Below are 7,871 nucleotides of genomic sequence, written 5' to 3'. Positions count from 1 at the left end.
TCTTTGTCCCCCCCATCCCTATGTATGAATTGCTCTTTGTGTTGCTTTGATCCAACAGAAAAGAAAGGCAATGTGAACTAAGCCCATTACTAACATTTCTAATTCTTGTTTTATCAAATTACCACTTATCAGATTAGAGAGCGGCAGGGCCATTGCGGTGTTAACCGATGGCACAGTGATTGCCAACAGGGCGGTGAGCTGCTCCAACAAATTCAAGCGATACCTAAAGGACCACAACAGGCACATCCTTCAGCTACTTGTCTGAGAACATACCTGCAGTCTCCTTGTGTACGCACCCTGTGTGCACAGAAGTGATGTAGCCCAACACCGTGGGTGGGATGCTCCATTTCGAGATTATCTCAGCCCAGACTGTGTCACAGTTCCCCGCACTTAAACACAGAGTGGCTTGGATTTGGTGGAGTTACACCAGTACAAATCAGGCCAATATTTGGTTCTTTAGTTCATTACCTATTTACTGGAAGGTACAAAGGGACATTTCTTTATTGTTAGAACTTCTCAGCAAGCATGTTGAGAAAATCATTACTGCGTTACAGCAGTGCTATCACAAAACCCAGCACGTGTAGGAGCTCTCATGGGGCACTGCCTAATCCAACAACACCATCGCCCTCTAAGCCGGGCAACAAATTGACGATATTAACGTTATAAGTCAGTATCTTTGTCTGATTACCAAGGTTAACATTTCGAGATACTTCAGAAGGTGCCTCTCTCCTCAGGCAGAGGAAATAAGGAAGGGCTTGGCTGCAAGTTAAGTATTGCCATGTGGAAAACAGAACCTGGAGAGATTGGCTTCCCTGAAAGCTGGATGCAGGTCTGCTGTCTGCCTGAATCATAGTACTCGTCAGCATGACTTCACAGCCTGTTATCGGGAAAAAGCATGGGAAAACACCTGTGGCTACACTAATGAGAGGCATTCTGTTATTGCAGGATTTGCTATCCCTTTCTAAATCTAATAGCTTGTTTCTAACTGTGCATTTATTTGAATGAATTTGTTTTATTGTACTTGTCGATGTGGAGAGTGCCAAGAGTGATGTTAGGTCAGTCTAGGAAATAGAGGGTACTGCAGTCTTCAGGATGTACTAGGGTGTTTTGTTTTTTTTTTTTTTCTCAGAATATTCAGAGCCCACCAAAGTCTCTATATTTTAAAATGGACCCTCACTCTCTTCATGATACTGAGCTTGCCTGAATGCCGATAACACACAAAAGCATTGGCAAATTTTAGCTGGAACCTGTTCGCTCACTTTGTCCAGGGAAGTGGAAGGAGGACCCCAAAGTTGATGGATCACTGTGTAGGCTAAGAAGCAACACAGCATGCCTGAAGAATGGGAACTGTGAATACTATCACTGCGCGACTGAAATGATGGGATGCTTGGAATATAGCTGACAAACTACTATGAAGTTCACTGTACGAGGATGTCTATAAACCATCAAGGGACTAGCAGAGGTCTATGCAGAACACTCGTGGTATTGTCTGAGGGGGACGTATGATAACAAAATATCCTTACATGGCATTCCAAGAGATGATCTGTGATACACATGAGGCCATGGGACCTGATGGGATGCACCCACAAGCACTGGGAGAGCTTTCTCCTGTCATTGCAAGGCCACTCTCAATTATCTTTGAAAGGCTGTGGTGACTGGGCAAGGTTCCTGAGGACTGGAAGAAAGCATAGGTCATCCTTATCTTCAAGAAGGGCAAGAAAGAGGATCCGGGGAAGTAGAACCAATCAGCTTCACCTTGATTGAGGGGAATGTGATGGAGAAAATAATCCTGGAAATAATTTCCAAATATTTTAAGATGGTGCTGGGAGCAGTCAGCATGGATTTACAAAAAGGAAATCATATCTGACCAACCTGATAGCATTCTACAATGACTGTCTCCATGGATGAGGGGAGAGCAACAGGCATGGTCCCAGCCAGCCAGCTCTAGGTGGCCTGCTTGAGGCGGAGGGGATTGGACAAGATGATCTCCAAAGGTCCCTTCCAGCCTCAGTCATTCTGTGATTCTGTGAAATTAATCTGTGGCACTGTTAAGGACTACAGTTTATCTGTGTGCTTGACACATGCACCAAATAAGCAATTAAAATGCATGATAAAGGATACAATGTATTAGGAGCATCTTTAAATTGGAGCTGTATTTTGTATTCTGTGGTCCAGATGGCTGGAAAGGTGGACCTCTGCATACACCATTTAATTACCAGCATAGAGAACGGTGCTTTCTGTTTGCTCCGTGTCTGAGTAAATGGATGTGAGTAATGGATTTTGAACTGAGACCGTGATAAAAAGCAAGTGCTTTGGAGTTCTGAGTTGCTGTAGAAAGTGAGTCCCAGGGCATTCAATATTAATTCTGACTGTTCAAGAATCAACCTAAAGGAGAGGCAGATCCTGAAAAGAAAAGCAGTAATCCAAATCTATTAAAAATACTATCTGTGCTTTTATCCCTAACTTTTTCCAATCTGTTTTCCTTGTATTCCATCTTCCCCTTAGTACAGACAGCAGAGAGTGACTTGGAAAAAATGTATATGAAGAAATCTGTTAGGAACAATTGAAATCAGGCCCACGGTGATCAAATCCATCACGCCTTGCTGGCTGCTCCCTGTGCGAAGCGGTTTTGTTCTGCAACTTGGCAAAACGGAAATCGCTGCTCCAGCTAATTGCAGGCCACCGGTTCTGTAGGGTCACAAATCACTAAGGCTTACTAAAAACAAGAACTGGCAGCCACATATCGAGTATATGCATGAATACGGAATATTTTTAGACTATTTATATTAAAGTCTCTTTAATGGGCCTGGACAGGGAACTGCTGGAGAGGGTACAGCAAAGGGCAACGAAGATTATCAGGGAACCACAACATCTTTCTTATGAGGAAAGGCTGAGGGACTTGGCTCCTTTTAGTCTGGAGAAGAGAAGACTGAGGCGGGATCTTATCAATACTTATAAATAAATACTTAAAGGGAGAGCGCCAGGAGGATGGGAAGTCTTTTTTCAGTGGTGCCCAGTAATAGGACAAGAGGTAACAGGCACAAAATTGAACATAGGGAGTTCCATCTAAACATGAGGAGGAACTTCTTTACTTTGAGGGTAGTGGAGCACTGGCAGAGGCTGCCCAGAGAGGTGGTGGAGTCTCCCACTCTGGAGACATTCAAAACCTGCCTGGACGCCATCCTTTGTAACCTGCTGTAGGTGACCCTGCTCTGGCAGGGGGGTTGGACCAGATGATCTCAGGAGGTCCCTTCCAACCCCGACCATTCTGTGATTCAGTGTGACTCTACATTCACATTTACCTGTTTAACACCTTCAAGAACCCCGCTCCACTACGGCACTAGGCACTCGGCTAACAGCCATGATATGGCACTCCTCTTAAGACCTGACAGACCTACTTTGAAAGTGTTGTACATACCTACTGATGAGAACTGAGAGGAACAAGAAGCCAATTCAAATGCAATAGATGCAATGGTGGGAATATGGCAATCATACTTCAAAATCTATTTGCTTTTGGTTTTACAACTGCATGTTAATTCCATTAAGTTTTAACGCACATTGGAGTGCTGTGAATGGCAAGCAGCAAAAGTTGCTTCGAAACAATTCTTCGCTGTGGCACTTTAAGGAAGACATTGCATTAACAGTTTATTTCAATAATACAAACTTCGGAGAGACTGGAAATTAAGTATTCCAAATGCACTTTAAATATAGCATAAGAAGTTTCGGGTTTAATGGACAAAGCCTGTTCCCACTAAATGTACCCTTGTACTGCCAAGAGGGCTTTGGAATAAAATAAAACCTAGAAGTGGCAAGTTTGAGGCTATTAGTGTCAGAGTCAGACCAGCTGAGCAATTCTAAACTAAGGCGATCTTGGTATTAAAGAAATCTGTTTGCATCAACTTTTATGTTCCCCTTCACTCTGGAAACCAAAGTTGCTCCCTTGAGAAGCTACCTGGCTTCTGAGGCATTTGCTGAAGCACAAGAAATACTACAGATGACTGCTTGAATCATTTCCAGGTAACAAAGTATCTTTATTTAAAATCTGATCTTGATTAATTCTCAAAGTGCAGAAAAAAAGAAAATTAATTTCAAGACATTTTAGGGTTAACAACTACGGATTAGTTAAGTCCATAATTCTAGACTGAATCAGAACAAGAACTGTTTCTTGTAGTGTTTATTTCTTCGGCAAAACCCAGAAGGTACCACTTTTCCTTATGAGGTAAGCAAACTTCGCTAACAAAGATTTTCATTTAAACTAAAAAGGAGGACACAGAAAATGAACAGGAAATGGGAAACAGCTTTTCACCTTTGAATGTCTGTGACAAATCAGGCCAGGTCAGTGAAATGACTGTCTCCATCTCCCAACAGTCTCTTTGTCCGAATGACTGTTTGCAACAAACAAACCAATCATCACCTTCACTTAGTGTCACATCTGGCACCCCCGAGGGGTGGCTGGGATGCCTTAGGGCATACAAGTGCCAATGGACATCTGGACAACTGAATGAAGCTTCTGCTCTAGGCTGGTCAGATACTGGTTTTTGAGGCCCCAGTGGCAGTACTGACCAGACCTGCCATGCCTACAGCGGAGTTTATACAGATACCCACGTCAGCCCTTACACAGAGACACATAAATGTAGGTGTGGGTCTCAAACTCACCTCCTCTCAGGGCCATAAGTAGCCATGGTAAGCAACCCCTTTTGTTTCTTCACTTACAATGGCAACTAAATCAGGCAGAAGGAACAGACCACCTTTAAGAAGTAAGTGCAGCAGAAGATATGAAAGGTTCCCAAACTCTAAAACTGTGTCTTTTTGTTCCCGTGTTAATAAAGGTAATTTTGCAGATAGTGGGACTTGTTGACGGGACAGTCTGAGGAACCCTTTCTGGCTGTTGCGTAAACACAAAGAGCCTACACTTGTGCGCCGGTTGGTCTCCTCCGACACAGAATCACAGAATGGTTAGGGTTGGAAGTGACCTCTGGAGATCACCTAGTCCAACCCCTCTGCCAGAGCAGGGTCACCTACAACTGGTTGCAAAAGGCGGTGTCCAGGAGGGTTTTGAATGTCTCCAGAGTGGGAGACTCCACCACCTCTCTGGGCAGCCTGTTCCAGTGCTCCACTACCCTCAAAGTAAAGAAGTTCCTCCTCATGTTAAGATGGAACTTCCTATGTTCAAGCTTCTGCCTGTTACCCCTCGTCCTATCAATGGGCACCACTGAAAAAAGACTGTTCCCATCCCCCTGGCATCCTCCCTTTAAGTATTTGTAAGCATTAATAAGATCCCCCCTCAATCTTCTTTTCTCTAGACTAAAGAGACCCAAGTCCCTAAGCCTTTCCTCATATGAGAGATGTTCTAATCCCATAATCATCTTCGTTGCCCTTTGCTGGACCCTCTCCAGCAGTTCCCTGTCTTTCTTGAACTGGGGAGCCCAGAACTGGACGCAGTACTCCAGATGCGGCCTCACCAGGGCAGAGTAGAGGGGGAGGATGACCTCCCTCGACCTGCTGGCCACACTCTTCTTGATGCACCCTAAAACAGTGTTGTGTTCTGTTTAAATCTCTTTGCTGCTCGTTCTTTGATGCACTTCAGCTAACATTCCCAGATTTATAGCACTTTTTATCCTCAGTCACTATGTAGCTTAGGAATTGGTAAATATATCAACTAGAGGAACTAAAGCCTAACTCTTCCCCATCCTAGACCAATGTCTTACAGGGCCACACTCCATGAATCTCCGCACAGTGAGACAGACTCAGCCAGGGGAATGAAGCATGCCCCTACCTTGCCTTAAAGCCTTGAGGTTCCTGCAGGGTACCTACAGCAGTAGTATATATGAATTTGAACCCTCTTGAATTGTAGAAAAAATGTATCTCTCAACCTTGCAAAGTGTTTTTCACACTGAACTACTGTTCAACGTCTTCTTGAAAAGGACCTACAAAAAAATGAACATCCACCCCCTCAATTTAGGGGAGCACTTCTCCTCCCAAAGAATAAGGCCCACAAGCTCTTACCAGGGATGGCTGAAGCCTCCTCACCCTGAGGTTTCCCTATTAGTGGGCTTGAGGCGACTCTCTGCCGAGTGTATTGGATGCTTGGATTGCCACCTGCCGCATTAAAAGCACAAAACTGTACCCAGGCACCAGGTAGTAGGCGAGATGTTTCGGCTCATTACAGAGCACTTATTCCCAGTTACGCTGACGGGGGTTCCAAGGTGCCACCACACATTTTTGGCTCAGAAGCAGCAACTGTTTCCTAGTCTTAATAAGAAGCTGCATTTATTTTGCTGCTGCATGTTGAAGTGTTTTAACCAAAACTGTCCACATTTCTTCAGGAAAGGACAGGGCCATTAGCTTAATACTACATGGTTTGCACCCAACATTTTTGTAGATCTGTCCGGCCATGACATCTTTAGCATCAGCTCTTAAAAACAGTGAAAGCAGAAATTGCATATTTTTACCATTAGCCGAAACTAATCCTGAAGCACAATTTTACCTAAAGAGTGAGTTCCTTGGGCTTACGATGCATTTGAAACATAAAATACCGTGCTGAATATTGATAGTGTTATAAGTCTGTTGACATTACATGCACTGAAAAAGAAAAACGGAACAAAAAATTACTTTTTATACCTGACATGGTAATGCATGACCGCCAAGGACCTCAGGGTACTAACAGGCTCTGATTGCCCTAATCAGCTCATAACCATCTTTTTTTCTGCAATACTCCCCTTGTAACCTCTCCTCCTCTTCCTCCTAGGGATTTAGCTACCTGTGTTCAAGATCAGCTCTGATATGGCACAGCTGCATAACCTGGCACAGGTCAGCTGCTCTGCTGTTTGCTGTCAGCAACTTGGAGCCCTACCTCAGATGGCCAAAGCAATGAAGCCACCACAGAACCAGCTGAGACACCCTCAGGCACCTGAGGGACAGCAGGGGCATCATTCCTCCAGTGCTGTTATCTCTGTCTATCACTACACTCAATTCCATCCCTTTTTTCGCTGAACACCACTAAAACCAGTACAGTAAGGAGAGTGGAGAAATGTAAAATCTTTAGGTTTGTACACAAGTAACTGAGATCAGTCCTCTGCATTGGAGCTCCAAGATCTTCTTGACTTTACCTGCACTAGTGCTCCTGGACTCACACTGAATTCAGCCAGTGGTAAAGTTACATATTTGTGAGTCTTCAGAAAAATAAATAGAGCATCAGAGGCTTCTGATGACTTGCATTTTAATTGCTCAACAAAAAATTGTATTTACTAAACAGAAAATTATTTCCACTCATAATTACTAGAATACTCCTTTCAAAATTATTACAAAAATAAAGTTATAAAAATGTATTTTAAGGATCTGCTACTGTTCAAAAAAACCCAGCCAATATCAGTTAAATGGCTTTATTCTCAAAACAACCGATCAGCAATATAAAATATTTTAACACTATTTCTGTTTAAACACTGGTGACAGATTATGCATTTCCTTAAATAAAGTGCTATTTTTACAAATGATTATTTTTACTGCTGTTCTAACCTCTTACGATTGAATAGATAAAGTGTATTTTGGTTAATGAAGAATGCAGCATTACTTTTTCTTTATATTCCTTCTCATGAAGCCGTTACATTTTCAATTTGGACGCCTTTATCTGTATGCAGTCAACAGAGTTTATTTATTTAGTTTATTATTCAGTTTATATATTTCTCCATGTAGAGGCTCTTATTATTTGCGGTGGTTTTCATGCCTTTTTCCGTGCTTTTGGTGTTCTTGACTTTGCCCATGCAGGCCTCCTATGGGTTCTTCATCTATGGGCAAGACTAGAATGAAAACATTAATCTTCTTATATGTTCTTCATTCTTCCAGCTTTGTTCTTCTTAAGTCCAGACCACTGA

The sequence above is a fragment of the Charadrius vociferus genome, unplaced genomic scaffold (assembly GCF_000708025.1).
Source record: "Charadrius vociferus isolate BGI_N301 unplaced genomic scaffold, ASM70802v2 scaffold195, whole genome shotgun sequence".
Lineage (NCBI taxonomy): Eukaryota > Metazoa > Chordata > Aves > Charadriiformes > Charadriidae > Charadrius > Charadrius vociferus.
This window is presented reverse-complemented; position numbering follows the sequence as displayed.